Source organism: Erinaceus europaeus, chromosome 20 (genome assembly GCF_950295315.1).
Source record: "Erinaceus europaeus chromosome 20, mEriEur2.1, whole genome shotgun sequence".
Taxonomy (NCBI): domain Eukaryota; kingdom Metazoa; phylum Chordata; class Mammalia; order Eulipotyphla; family Erinaceidae; genus Erinaceus; species Erinaceus europaeus.
In genome coordinates this window covers 41,032,850-41,046,874 of record NC_080181.1, presented here as the reverse complement: position 1 = coordinate 41,046,874, position 14,025 = coordinate 41,032,850, and the positions used below count along the sequence as shown (strand labels likewise).

At 41.6% G+C, this 14,025-nt stretch overlaps 1 non-coding gene across 1 annotated transcript; it reads left to right on the top strand.

Annotated features, from left to right (window-relative positions):
- Positions 1 to 13,012: 13,012 nt before the first annotated feature.
- Positions 13,013 to 13,076, top strand: LOC132535044 (small nucleolar RNA SNORD115). Its single transcript, XR_009546828.1, has one exon. It is a non-coding gene; the product is annotated as a small nucleolar RNA SNORD115 (small nucleolar RNA).
- Positions 13,077 to 14,025: the final 949 nt, after the last annotated feature.

Sequence of the window (14,025 nt, the reverse complement as noted above, 5' to 3'; positions counted from 1 at the left end):
TTACCCTGATATTTTTTTTAATTTTTATTTATTTATTTATTTTTAACCAGAGCACTGCTCAGCTCTAGCTTATGGTGGTGCAGGGGATTGAACCTGGGACTTTGGAGCCTCAGGCATGAGAGTCTCTTTGCATAACCATTATGCTGTCTATCCTCCACCCATTAACCCTGTTAGTTAAGAAGGATTTGAAGCAATGACAATCCAGTAAGAGCAGATACACCCCACAACTTGGTTTCTAATTATTCTCCAATGAAGCAAACCAGGATGCATTCAGAAATGGTTGATTCCAGGAATGGGCAGAAAATATAAAAGATGACACTAGAACTTATCGTTATGCCATAAAGAAAGGAAATGCTAAGCACACACCTGTGGAAACATACACTGGACATACATATGCTGAAGGGACAGGAAGAATATCCAACCTTAAGACAATCTGAACACAATAAACATCTCCTTATGAAAGTATTACTCAGTATAGAAATCAAATATTCAAATTTACCAATGTTAAATAAATACCAATATGGGAAAAATATATAAATACCATTAACTGTAAGCCCCACTGATCTGACCTAGGGCCTGTGTCTATTCATATTTAGAAAATACACTTCTTTATAACAATACTGTATCTGCTAGGGAAAAAAAAAGGGCAAACAAAGCTCTCCCTCAAGACTTGAAAGAACAAGTCAACTTGGAATATACTCACAATAAAATAACAGGCTCTATAGAAAGGAAAATCCTAGAGAACCACAGAAGGTGGACTAGAGCCTCACCGGAAGAGTTGTCAACACATTCTTTCATCATGGGTCTGAGTAGTTAGACTGACCATGTTGGAGATGCCTGAGTGTAACACAAATGACTACATTCAGAATCGCCACATTTACTGGAGCTGAAACAGCTGAATTCCAGGATGCACTGGGCTAGAGACTAAGCAGTGTAGACTAAAACTCTTGAAAAACAGATTTTGTAAATACAGGGATGAGTCATCCAGTTTCCAGTGTTGCACTGGGACATGAATCTACCTTAGCAACTGATCTGAAATATAGAGAGGAAGATATTGATCAAAGTCTGAATCTGGATCTCCCTCAGGGACGACAGGCAGATGTGACCCTAATTAGATTCATAGACTAATAAGGGCCAGCCTCTAAGATATTATATTATTTCACTAAGGAACATGAGTATTTATGACTAATTATTCTATGTTGATGATTCACACAGTTGACATAATTACATGTTTTATATATTTGTTTTGCTTTGATTGAATTATTGATATTCATATGATATATGATTTGGTTGGATATAAATTAACATACAGATAAAATAATTTCTCTCAGAGTAGTTTGATATTGCTAAAGTGACCTGATATTATAGACTATTAGAACTACTCAGGGGGGCAGGTGGTGGTGCACCCAGTTAAGTGCACATAGTGCAAGGACCTGTGCGCAACTGGGTTCCAGCCCCCAGTTCCCCACCTGTAGGGCGGTGGGAGGGGGCACTTCACAAGCAGTGAAGCAGGTCTTCAGGTGTTTCTCTCTCCCTCTCGATCTCCCCATCCCCTATCAATTTCTCTCAGTCCTATCCAATAAAATGGAAAAAAAAAATGGTCTCCAGTGGATTCATAGTCCCAGCACCAAGTCCCAGTAATAACCCTGGAGGCAAAAGGATCTGAGATCAGCAGGCATGTTTTCCCAGGACACGCTGGTATAAATAAAATTATAAGTGACCTGATATTTACACTCTGACTATTGTGTGGCCTGCATGTATTTAATTTTAAAGAAAATATTTATGCTATGAGCAGTCCCATTATCTTCTGCCCTGGCTTCTTGAAGGACATAGCCACATGTTAGGAGGATTATTAAAAGTAGAATGACTAGAAGAACTAATAGTAGAATGTTGTGCCTGGATCAAGGCTGCTGAAAGCTTCTTGTGCCCAAAGTATCTTGTGTTTAGTGAGTCACTGGTCTATGCACAGAGGAATGTGGCTTTTTTTTTTAATACTCCCTAGGACTGGGTGATGGCGCACCTAGTGCACATGTTCCCATGCACACAGACCCAGGTTCAAGCCCCACACTTGTTGGACAAGCTTCACAAGCATGAAGCAGCACTACAGGTGCCTCTTTCTCTCCTTTCTACCTCTCCTTTCTAAGTTTCACTCTTTCTCTGTCCGATAAATTAATAAACAGAATATTTTTAAAAGGATCAGCCAATATCCCACATATAAGAATTATGTGGGAGGACACGAATAACACAGATGTGAGAACAGCCGTTTTCATTGTGAAAGTCAAATAGGGGAAGAGGAGTCATTACCCTGTTTACCCCAGGGAGCCTTTGACTATCCAATCTCCCTGCAGCTGATTTGTCAGGACCTCAGTTAAAGGATTCCACCACTAGGGAGAGACTTCAGGACAAACAGGTTGTAGGTGTGAGAGGGAGAACAGGCATGCTTTGTAAGCTTATGGTAAAAGCGAACACCTCAGGTAATTCTGCATATGAAGTGGTGTCTTAGCTTCCTTAGAGTGGAAACTACCCAGGGGCTTCAGATAATGAATCTCATATGGAAAACTCGATTCCTTCTAACACTTGTTTGTGTATTTTGTGTGCTGGCAGGTAAATGCACCTGGGCTGCCTCTCCTAACTGAGAAATTTCACGTAGGCATGCAGACCTTAGAACTAGTGAAGACACACTAAGGGTATTTAGGATTATGATTTCAGAAAGCATGAATATGAGCTCCTCTTCTCCATGAGTCGTGATATGACTCATCAGAATTTTATTTTACAGGAGCTGGGCGGTAGCGCAGCGGGTTAAACACACGTGGCACAAAGCCTGGTTAGAGCCCCCGGTTCCCCACCGGCAGGGGAGTCGCTTCACAGGCAGTGAAGCAGGTCTGCAGATGTCTATCTTTCTCTCCCCCTCTCTGTCTTTCCCTCTTCTCTCCATTTCTCTCTGTCCTTTCCAACACAGCTATGACAGCTATGACAACAATAACAACTACAACAAGGGCAACAAAATGGGGAAAATGGCCTCCAGGAGCAGTGGATTTATAGTGCTGGCACTGGAGCCCCAGCGATAACCCTGGAGGCAAAAAAGAAAAAAGGAATTTTATTTACTTTTTTTTTACATTTTTCCCTTTATTGGGGGGGGGGTCTTAACGATTTTACATTCAACAGTAAAATACAGTAGTTGGCACATGTGTAACACCTCTCAGAACATTTCACTTTTCATCTGAGCTTGCATTTACCTCAAGTTGAGAAAGGTTTGTGGTTCACTGGTAGCACTTTTGAAGAGCCATATTTGTTTGGATCTATATGTCCAAGTAGATAAGTCTAACACGAATGTGTATTATTTCACATTTTATCATGTTCTGTTTGCAGGTCTTGCTGTACAGTGAATATTCAGTAGTGCTGGAAATTGTGGCCAAAAGACTGAAATTCTGATATATGTTTACCTGTATAAAAATTAGGGCTTGGGTGGGGGGTAGATAGCATAATGGTTATGCAAACAGACTCTAATGCCTGAGGCTCTAAAGTTCAGGTTCAATCTCCCATACCACCATAAGCCAGGGCTAAGCAGTGCTCTAGTTAGCAAATAAATAAAAATAAAAATAAGGCTTTTATTTACTTTTTAAGGAATAACACCAACTAGATCTTTGACTAATGTCCTCCTATCCTCTTATCTAAAAACTATTGAGGAAGAGGACTTCTTTGCTCCTTCAGAACACAAGAAATCTACTTAGCCTAATTATATCGAAACTACCTAAATAACAATCTTCTTTAGTACAAGAGTTTGAAGATGCCAACTCTGGTTAGAATTTTCAGGACCAAGTAAATATATAAGGAAAATGAAGGGGCCAGACAGTGGTCACCTGGTTGAATGCAGATGTTACAATGCGCCAGGACCCAGGTTCAAGCCCCTGGGGGAGTGGTGAAGCAGGGCTGCAGGTATCCTTTTTTCTCTCTCCCTCCCTGTCTCTCTGTACCCTCTTGATTTCTGTCTGTCTCTATTCAATAAATAAAAGTAATTTAAAATTTTTTTTAAAAAATAAAGGAAAGTAATATGGTCTAGGTTAAGGAGATTTGATAACAGAAACTGTGCCGACATCTAGCCAATACACAAATGTAGTTGTGAAGGCCACAGAGGGATCAGGCCCAGGTTCAAGCCCCCATCCCCACCTGCGGGGGAAAGCTTTAGGAGTGGTGAAACAGGCTACAGGTGCCTCTCTGTCTCTCTCCTTATCTACCCTCCCCTCTCAATTTCTCTCTATCTAGTAATAAACAAACAAATAAATAATTAGACCACGGAATAAGAACATGTTGGCTTTAGAGGACGTACTCTCTCTAATAATTTGAAATAAGGGAGTCGGGCGGTAGCGTAGCGGGTTAAACGCACACGGCGCAAAGCGCAAGGACCAGCATAAGGATCCCAGTTAGAGCCCCCAGCTCCCCACCTGCAAGGGAGTTGCTTCACAGGCGGTGAAGCAGGTCTGCAGGTGTCTGTCTTTCTCTCCCCTTCTCTGTCTCTCCTACCTATCTAACAACAACAAAACCAATAACAACAACAATAATAACTACAACAATTTAAAAAATGGGCAACAAAAGGGGAATAAATATTTTTTAAATTTTTTAAAAAATAAATCAACAATTTGAAATAAAAACAATCATACTAATAAATATCAAGATCAGAACTGAAATAACAGGAGCCAGTTTGCTTTTCATCTCAAAACCTGACATGAGGGGTTGTTCAAGCTCCTTGAAACTTTCCTGCAGAAATATCCAAGGTGTGAGTTTCGTGAACTTTCTTTGAGCTGTTCTTTCTCCTCTGAAGTTTCTGTGTAACATGTGCTCTCTTTAAATAATGTATTTCACCTCCTGAGATGACCTGCAGGTAATTTCCTGGAATGAGACATGCTTATAACTAAAGACTATCATATCCCATCCTTTGAAGTAAGTGTTTTTGAAGCACCTGGGTTGCCAGGCATCAAAGTTGATAATATGAGTTTTCTGAAAAAAAAAAAGATGTGTGAAAGAGTGAAGTCTCACCTTTTAAAGGAATAAATAGAGCCATCTGTGTGGGACCTTGGAACAAATTATAGCCATTTTAAATCAAACAAAAAATATAAAAAGATATTTTTACAACTCGGCCACAATAAAAACAACACAAAACAGAAGAGTAGAATAGAGACTTCAAAAAAATAAACAAATGGCCCAGAAAATCTTAGATTTTCACACTGTTTCCCATCACATAGTTCTGAATCGCCAACCACTCTATGATAAGCTACAGCAGTTTTCCTAAGGTCACAGATACGGGTTAATTATTATTTCTACAATTATCTGTTTATATTTGTATATAATCGCCCCCCCCCTAAGATTTTCTGGGCCATTTGTTTATTTCAGTGTGAAATTATACCCCTGTTGACATGTATGTGTAAATCAATATTAAATCACTAATAAAAATGACCCAGAAGCACATACAAAATATTTAACATTGCTTAAAAAATAAAATTCCCAGTGAGGTGCCCAGCACCCATGAAAATAGTTTATACAAAAAGACAGGATAGGGGCCGGGTGGTGGCACATTTGGTTGAATGCACACATTACAGTGTGCAAGGTCCCAGGTTCGAGGCCTTAGTCCTCCTCCTGCAGGGGGGGAGGTTCAAGAGTGGTGAAGCAGGGCTGCATGTGTCTCTCTGTCTCTCACCTCTATCACCCACTTTCCTCTTGATTTCTGGCTGTCTCTATCTAATAAATAAATAAATAAACAATGTTTTTTAAAAAGACAGGATACAATAAGCATTGGTGAGGGTGTGGAGAAAACAAAACTGTTAATACTTTTTTAGAAATTTGACTGGTGAATTCTGTGTGGAAAACAATATGGAGGGGCAGCGGTAGATAGCATAGTGGTTATGCAAACAGATTCTCAGGCCTGAGACTCCAGAAGTCCCAGGTTCAGTCCCCTGCACCACCAGAAGCCAGAGGTGAGCAGTGCTCTGGTTAAGGAAAAAGGAAAACCAAACCAAACTAAACTGCCCACAAAGGCTCACCCTCAGTTGGCTGAGCCATAAAGAGAGAGCAGAGCCCAGGTGTTCAGTGGCATTCAGTGTTGCCTGGGAGACACCTGTCAGGACACTTTTCCAAACTCTGGCCCAGGGCTGGGGAGATAGTAGAATAGTTATGCAAGACTTTGAGGCCCGAGGCTCTTTGACCTCAGCTTCAGCCTATGGGGGCAGCTTAAGCCAAAACTGAGCAGTGTTCTGGTCTCTTTGTCTCTCTCTTTCTCTGGATCTCATTTTTTTTATTTCTTTATTGGGGGGTTAATGAATTATAGTCAACAGTAAAATACAATAGTTTGTACATGTATAACATTTCCACATAACAATACAACCCCCACTAGGTCCTCCTCTGCCATCATGTTCCAGAGCCTGAGCCCTCACCTCACCCCAGAGTCTTTTACTTTGGTGCAATACACCAACTGCAGTCCACGTTCTGCTTAGTGTTTTCCCTTCTGATCTTGTTTTTCAACTTCTGCCCTCTCTCTCTCATTTAAATAACATGTGGGAGAGTCTTTTGTAGATAAGCTTTCTATTACAAAGGGCATGTGGTTATATTTCAATTCAACTTTTTCAAATAAAATCTCTCATAAATGGGGTTAATTCATGTAAATTTATGTGATCACGTGTTAGTTTCAAAACGTGTATTAAATAAGGGAGAGACAGATATAAAACACTATGATCAGCTTGATTGCAAATTTCTTCTTTTTCTGCAAACTCTTTCCTGTTGCACATACTGCCTTTTCTTTAAATATATATGGATTGATTATTTACAGTAAACAGAAAATACAGTTGTTAGTACATGTGTGACATTTCTCAGTTTTCTGCAAAACACTCTCACCCCCTGCCTAGTTCCTCCTCCACCATCATGCACCAGGACCTAAACACCCCCCAGGGTCCTTTATTTTGGTGCAATATACCAAACCCAGACCAAGTTCTGCTTTGTGTTTCTCCTTCTGTTCTTATTTCTCAACTTTAGTCTATGAGTGAGATTATCTCATATTCATGCTCTTTCTGGCTTATCTCACTTAAATGATTCCTTCAATCTCCATCCAAGATGAAGTGAAGAAGGAGAAATCATCATTAAAAAAAAACTTAAAAAGAAGACAATAAAAAGATTCTTTTAAAAACTAAAAATAGAAAGAATATGCAATACCACTCGACTGTAATGCATGTCATGTTCACAGCAATATTATTTCCGGTAGTTCAGACATGGGAGACGTAGAGAGAGAAACTGTGGCAGGTGTGCTCAATGGAATACTACTGAGTCCTTGAAAAATGAAATCCACAAACAAACAATATCACAATGAAGCATATAAAAAAAAACAGCAGCTCAGCTGGGATTTCAGAAGACAGGGGGTCATTATCTGAAGCTGAGTGATACTCATGGCCAGTGGGCAGTGGAGGGGAGAGGGAAAGAGACTTGCGGCAGGGATGTGGTACTTGGCAACTGCCAAATACAGGTTTCTTAACAGTCAGTCTGCCAGCTGGGCAGACAGTCGATAGCAAGCTCAGCAAGAGAAGAGACGGCGGGTTCTTAGTCTGGTTGAGAGAGACTTACCAAGAGGTTATCTTCTCAGACCTCCATCCAAAGATGGGGGTGGTTCTCCCTAAGCTCTATCAGGCTCACACATGTTACCAACAATCACTGATGTTGTTGTTGGATAGGACAGAGAGAAATAGAGGAGGGGAAGACAGAGAGGGGGAGAGAAAGATACCTGCAGACCTGCTTCACTGCCTGTAAAGCGACTCCCCTGCAGGTGGGGAGCCAGGGACTCTAACCGGGATCCTTATGCCAGTCCTCATGCTTTGTGCCACATGCCTTAACCCACTGTGCTATCGCCCGACTCCCTCTGAGGTTCTCATTCTTACCAGCAGTTGTCATTTAAAGAGTGCGATTACAAGGGGCCACGTGGTGGCAGCTGGTTAAGCACTCACATTACAGTGAGCCAGGACCCAGGTTCAAGCCCCTGCTGGGGGAAGTCTTGCCAAGTGGTGAAGCGGGGGTGCATATGTTTCTGTCTCTCTCCCTCTCAATTTCTCCCTGTCTCTATCCAATAATAAACAAACAAACAAACATAAACAGTGCTCTGGTATGAAAAGAAAGGCATGTCAGTAAATGCATTATATCTTGGCACAACAAATTCCAGCATCTATGTCTGGGAGGCATATTCAAGGACAAAGTATGGACCAGTGAAGTATATCCTTGTGGATCAATTATAATAACCTACATTACAGGAGGAGGAGTTAAAATTAAAAATCACGCACAATTGGGTACAATTCTTGGACAGAATTTATGAATGGTTGCATCTTCTCTACAGCTATTGTGTACTGAGCTGTATACAATAAAGTGTTTTATGAAGTCTGTGGCCTACCGAATGTGTGTGAGTCTCAGCACAATGAGTACACAGACTAGAATTTTTGTTCCCATATTTGCAATAGCACTAGAACTGGATGGTTGTGCACTTGGTAGAGAGCACATATTACCATGTACAAGAATCCAGATTCAAACCTCTCGTCTCCACCTTCAGGGAAGAAGCTTCATGAGCAGTGAAGCAGTGCTGCAGGTGTCTGTCTTTCATTCTCTCCTTCCCTATACCCTGGCCCTATCAAGTAAAAAAAAGTAAGTAAAAGAAATGCAATGACCACCAGGAGCAGTGGACTCATTGTGCAGGCACCGAGCCCCAGAAATAGCCCTCATGGCAATAAAAGAATAAAATAAATGTAGGGACTGCACACCCAGTTAAGTGCACATAGTACAAAGTGCAAGGACCCACACAAAGATCCGGGTTTCAATTTTTACAGGGATTGTATTTAATCTGTATAGAGATTTGGGTAGAAAAGTCATTTTAAAAAATATTTATTTATTTATTCCCTCTTGTTGCCCTTCTTGTTTTATTGTTATAGTTATTATTGTTGTTGATGTCGTCATTGTTGGATAGGACAGAGAGAAATGGAGAGAGGAGGGGAAACAGAGAGGGAGAAAGAAAGATACACACCTGCAGACCTGCTTCACCACCTGTGAAGCGACTTCCCTGCAGGAGGGGAGCTGGGGGCTCGAACTGGGATCCTTAGGCTGGTCCTTGAGCACCACCTGCACTTAACCCACTGCGCTACTACTGCCCAGCTTCTAGGAAAGTCATTTTTAACTTTGTGAATTTCAGAAATTTGTGAGCATAGTGCAGTTCATATTGCCTTGTATTTTATTCTACATCTTTGAACAAGGACTCAAGCAAATTTTGATCTACCAGACTTGCACTTCTTTTGTTAAATGTACTTTGGGATAGTTAACTCTCATTGAGGCCATTGTAAATGCTTTTGTTCTCTTCAGGTCATTGTTTATAAAAAGAAAAAAATACCAGGTTTTTATAATGACACATATCACTTAACTTTATTGACTTGCTGTTCCTGATAGTTTTTTTTTTTAATTCTGTAGGCTTTCTCTGTATCTTACATGACGTGCAAATACAATAGTTTTACTTCTTTTAAAATTTGGATAATTCTCATCTATCTTCTTGTCTAATTTATTTTTTTATCTTTATTTATTGGATAGAGACAGCCAGAAATCAAGAGGGAAGGGTAAGATAGAGAGGGAGAGAAACAGAGAGACACCTGCAGCACTGCTTCACCAATTGCAAAGATTTCTCCCTGCAGGTGGGGACCAGGGGCTTGAACCTGGGTCCTTGAGCATTTGAACATGTACGCTCAACCAGGTGCACCACCACCTGGCCCCTCTTGTCTAATTTCTTTTTATTTAAATTTTTTAATTTTATTTATTTATTTTCCCTTTTATTGCCCTTGTTGTCTTTTTATTGTTGTTGTAGTTATTATTGTTGTTGTTATTGATGTCATCGTTGTTGGATAGGACACAGAGAAATGGAGAGAGGAGGGGAAGATAGAGAGGGAGAGAGAAAGATAGACACCTGCAGAACTGTTTCACCGCCTTTGAAGTGATTCCCCTCAGGTGGGGAGTGGGGACTCGAACAGGGAACCTTATGCCACTCCTTGTGCTTAGCGCCAAGTGTGCTTAACCCGCTGCACTACCGCCCGACTCCCCTCTTGTCTAATTTCTAAGATTATTTCTTCCAAAACTATTAAATAACAGTGGTGGTAAAACTGTACATCCTTGTCTGGTACCTGATCTTTGAATTAAAAACTTCAGATTATTTGCCATACCTAATAGGCAATAATTGAATTCATTTCTTAGACACAAAGACAGAGGGATATCATAGCACTGGATCTTCCCCCAGTGTCACTTTAGCCCCACCTGTGTGAGGTGCTGAAGTTTACAAATTAGCCATATGAAAGGGCTGGGAAGACAACATAATGGTTCTGCAAAAGGCTTTCATGGCTGAGCCTCCAAATTCCCAGGTTCAATCCCCAGCCCCACCATAAATCAGAGCTGAGCTGGGCTCTTGTTAACTCTCTGTGTCTCTTCCACTAAAAATAAATAAAATATTTTTAAAAAATAAAATAAAATTTGGCTATATGTCTGGTAAGGCAAGTGCCTGACCCAGAGAGCTATTTACTTGACCAAGTGTCCATAGTCAGAAATATGAGCATGGGCATAAAAATTTTCAAGCAGTGATTCATTTAACAATCAGAAGAGCTAGATTTCTACATATTCATTTCCTAAATGTATTCAATGAAAAGGAAGGACAACTAGTGAATGATTTCACTCATAAGTGGAAGATAGAGAATTGAAACATATAAACTTGAATAAAAGAAATACATATACAGTCAACCTATAACTTGACCTTGACCTTGACCACTAATGGAGGGCATAGAATTTTGGTGGTGGGAAAGGTGTGAAATTATACCTTATAATATTGTAAATCACTAACAAAAAATAATGTTTTCTGTTCTTTTAAATAATTAGGTATTTTATTGCTTAAATATTACTGTCAGGGCAAACTTTTGCTATATTTGGACTCCACAAACCCTTATGCAAAATACAATAAACACACACCCAACACCAAGTACATAAGGTGAGACATTCTTGATTGACCCCATGATCAAATAGGTTTAGCCAAGTGGTCGCTAGATACCATTTTCCATGGTGTCTTTAAGACGGACAACCAGAAATGCAAAATCTTGAGCAGCAGCTGAGTGGGCATTTCTAGAAATGAAGTTGCTAATACTCAGAATCCAAGTCTTTTTCTTTTTTCATTATGACACCAGCTTTGCCTACACTGTAGAGCATGTGTTCCCTAGTGATTGAATTGTTGTGTGGTTATTGGAAGACAGTACCTAGCCACAGGGAACACAGATGCTTTGGGCTACATTTTCCTTACTGACAAGTTCCTGTCAGGCAAAGATTTGCCTGAACAATGACCAGTCAGCACCATAGCAGTTTTCCTAACTGAGGATAAGGACAGCATTACAGCTGTTTCCTATTTAATGACTTCCAGAGTATGTTAACCATTCACACTAGTCACATTGTGACAATTTAGCCCAAGGTCCACTCATTTTTTTGTTTTGATTTAACATTTTACACTGCCCATTAATCTCTTCTCTGGCAACACATTTCATGATTTTAGTGTCACCCACAGTGGTCGTACCTGGGAATTAAGTCTTGTGATGTCCTCCATTGTGCCTGGTGCAAGGAGGTAGTCTTCACTCTGGAGCAACTTAGAAGCTGGGTCCACTTAGTCAAGAAAAAGTTGCACCCCAAGTCCTGGAGGGTATGTCTATTGACTTCCACCAGCTTCCCTCTTTTCACTCTCAACAGGTGTTCCCAAGAGTTTGTTCACTCATCATGCTGGCCCTGGTGCCATACTTGTCATATCTCTGGACTCTTCTGTTAAGAGACCACATAGAGGTAAGGATATTGTGGTGTGGTGGTGTGAGATATGCACAGCCACACTGTTTTGGGTGAATAATGAAAATTCATATTGTCCTTCTTCTTCTAGCGTTTGCCCTTCTTCCGTAGCCAGTCAACAGCATCAGGTTGAGCCTGATGTAAAGTTTTGAGACCTCCTTTGAATCTGGAGAGGTGGCAGTCGTTGACTATGTGGATCATAGTCTGTAGCCGCAGGGGCAGTTCGGGTCGTCTCTGGCTCCCCAGCGATGGAACATAGCGGTGCACTGGCCATGGCCTGTTCAATAGCGATTGAGGAGGGCCCAATCATAACATGCTAGGTCAAAGCCAGGTTGACGCTTGCAGGGGTCTGTGATGAGGTGTTTGTTCTTTACCTCAGCTGACTGCCAACTCTGTTTCCAAGAGACTGGAACAGAGAAGTTCAGTGTAGGCATAGGGGACCAGATTGGGTGACGAGACGTCAAGCGCTGGACAGGGTGGGCGAAGATATCCACGTATATTGGCAGGTCCGGTCGAGCGTAGACGTGGGAAATGAACTTAGATGAATGGAGTCGGAGAAGGTCGAAGAGGCTGTATGGTAAAAGTCCGCAAGACACGATTTGGCGTAGTTTGTAGTGAGTACCCCCCTAACACTTCCTCTCCACTATTCCAAGCTTTGGGTCCATGATTGCTCAACAATTTGTTTGGCTTCGTATGTTAACTCTCTTTTCAGTCACCAGGTTCCAGATGTCATCAGGATGCTGGCCAGGCTTCCCTAGACTGAAGAACCCACCAATGTGTCCTGGAGCTCTGCTTCCCCAGAGACCCACCCTACTAGGGAAAGAGAGAGGCAGACTGGGAGTATGGACCGACCAGTCAACGCCCATGTTCTGCGGGGAAGCAATTACAGAAGCCAGACCTTCTACCTTCTGCAACCCACAATGACCCTGGGTCCATGCTCCCAGAGGGATAGAGAATGGGAAAGCTATCAGGGGAGGGGGTGGGATATGGAGATTGGGTGGTGGGAATTGTGTGGAATTGTACCCCTGCTACCCAATGGTTTTTTAATTAATCCTTTCTTAAATAAAAAAATAATAATAATAAAAAGAGACCATCTGGGGGTAAGTATCCTCTGTGCAGTGATGTGAGATGTTAAAAGTGACTCTGTGTTGGGTCAATGAAGAGAACTCATGGTATTAAAGAGAGATGGTGACTACAGGGATTTGTTGAGGCCCAGCCATTAGGAAGGAGCCCAAGACAGACAGCTGAGGTGTCCACTTCCCTCCTTGAACCATAAAGCCCCTTGGAAATAGCCTAGAGCTTGGCTCAGGCTTTCTTCTGGCCAGAAAATCCTGTGGTTTGGTTTTGAGTTTCTGCTCCCTAGTGTTCAGCAGTGTTCCCATGTTGGCCCACCCCTTAGCTCTCTGGATTCTCTTGTGTCTTTCAGATAGGGCTTCTTCTGGGGAGTCTTTGGCCATGGCCCTCATCATCAGTGGGGATGCTTCACAATCAGTGAAGTAGGTCTGCATGTCTCTCTCTCTCCCTCTCCCTCTTCCTCTCTCTCTCTCTCCATCAAATAAAAAAATGTAAAGGAAAGAAAAAAATGGCCACCAGGAGCAGGACCGAGCAGCCGAAAGAAAGAAAGAAAGAAAGAAAGAAGCTATGTCACTTTCACTTGAGTTCATAACTTAATAGGACCATCAACTACTCTTTTTAAAATTTTTATTTATGAAAAGGAAACACTGACAAAAACTATAGCATAAGAGGGTTACAACTCCACACAATTCCCACCACCAGTATCCCATCCCATCCCATCCCCCCCCCCCCATAGCTTTCCCATTCTCTATCCCTCTGGGAATATGGACCCAGGGTCACTATGGGGTGCAGAAGGTGGAAGGTCTGGCTTCTGTAATTGCTTCCCCGCTGAACATGGGTGTTGACAGGTCGATCTATACTCCAGCCTGTCTCTCTTTCCCTAGTGGGGTAAGGATATGGGGAGGCGGGGTTCTAGGAAATATTGGTGGGGTCATCTTCCCAGGGAAGTCAGCTTGGCATCATAGTAGCATCTGGAACCTGGTGGCTGAAAAAGAGTTAAGATATAAAGCAGAAAAAATTGTTGACTAATCATGAACCGAAAAGCTGGAATAATGCAGATGAAGATTTGAGGTCTCTGTTTTGTAGATA